Raw genomic sequence first — 1690 nt, forward strand, 5'->3', positions numbered from 1 at the left:
TTAACCACAATTGAGTTTCACATGACGAAGACTGAAAAAGATATGGTTGAATTAGATCTTCAATACCTTTTGTAACGTATGTGCTGAATTGCCTCTAAGCTTTAATGTTGCAAACAATTTTCTATGAGATGTTAAGGAGTGCTCACAATCTTTACCATTAGAAGGGAAAGAAGAGAAACTGAAGCTCCATTTTTAAACAATGACAATAAAAAGAAGAATATAAAAACCTAGTGTTAATAAAACATTTAAATAGTATAAAATAGCAGAATTTAAATATCAGTTATATGCTATCATTACTTGGGCTTTTGGATGTGTTTTCTTTTAAGTAACCAGCATCCTCATCTAGTGACACCCCGTCTTGTACCCGCAGGCCCCCTCTGGCTCGCCCTGCAGTGACTCTGAGGTCTGTCTGTGTGTTGCGTGGTGAGCAACCACCAGGCCCCAGACTAAAGCAGCATGGTCTGGGCCACCTTGCTGATCGTGGACACAGCTTTCTCCAGTTCCTCTTCTGTTTGTTCCCCTGTGGCCACAACCCTAATGCACAGAGGAGGGAGATACTTGTCTTCTTTCTCCAGGTAGTGCTCCTGAGTTCACGTGATGCCTCTGTCCATGCACTGAGTTGCAGTTTCCTGAAGTAGTTTAACCTCTCTTTCTCGACACCCAGTGCTCTCTTCCAGCAGGAGGTGACATGCCGGAGAAATGAACTCACCCACCACTTTTAATCCAGAAATGCCTTGTAAAGCTTTATGGATTCGTTTGCACTTTTCCTGGATTTTCTTCCATGATGTTGAGGGTCTCAGTGGCAGCAGCAGCTAACAGGGGAGGGGTAACGAACCTGAAAAGCAGTGTCCCTGGCCGGAAAGTCACAAACGGTCAGTTACGGAAGACCTACCACAGCAGAAACCCCCAACAGAAGCAAGTGAATTCTCCGTGTTGGCACTGATAAGATCAATATGATCGATACTGATTCCGGAATGCTCAGTGACTCCTCAGCCATGCTCCCCCAGGACTCCAAACAAAAGGCTTTCCTCCAGAAAGATCCTTGTGTTATATTTGTACTTTAACTGAACCAGTTCTGGAAGAGGGCAAATCGTTCCAGTATTCATGTACAACGCTTCGACTACAATGAAACGTCGAGTTACACGAGCCTTGCAAGGATTCTTTTCATCTTCAGTCTCTTGTTCTTTCAGTGGTTGTTCCAGGTCATCCGTATCATTATGGTTAAATAGCTTACTTTCACTACGTGATGCCTGTAATCCCTTCTGAATAGCGAAGCAGGCAGTTTTATCTACAGACACAACGTCCCCTCTCTTACAGTAAGCAGCAGTAGCGCTGGCTATCACGGCAAATCCATATGAGTGTATAATGGCTGCTTCTGTCTTCATAAATTTCGCCAGGCGGTCTTCCAAATCCAAGTGCACATCCAATGTGCCATAAAATCCTCTAGGTCCACAGTTCCCACACCATACGTCTTTAGAGATGCCAAGGCTGCTGCCTTGAGCCTGGGGTTATCCAACAGTCCAAGAAAATTGAACGAGGCAAAGTTTATACCTTCTTTTCCATTCACCACAATGTTATGGCTTTTGGAGGGCCTGAAACGATGCTATGGTTGACAGCAGGAAGGTCTCTTGAGACAAGAGAAACAAGAGGTTCTGGTTGCCAAGCTTCAATCAGTTCTTCCTTTTCCTTG

At 44.4% G+C, this 1690-nt stretch overlaps 1 pseudogene; it reads right to left on the minus strand.

Moving 5' to 3' along the window:
• Positions 1-446: 446 nt before the first annotated feature.
• On the minus strand, positions 447-1448 carry LOC132422508 (serine palmitoyltransferase 1 pseudogene; annotated as a pseudogene).
• Between the last annotated feature and the right edge of the window lie 242 nt (positions 1449-1690).

Source organism: Delphinus delphis, chromosome 3 (assembly GCF_949987515.2).
Source record: "Delphinus delphis chromosome 3, mDelDel1.2, whole genome shotgun sequence".
Classification (NCBI taxonomy): Eukaryota; Metazoa; Chordata; class Mammalia; order Artiodactyla; family Delphinidae; genus Delphinus; species Delphinus delphis.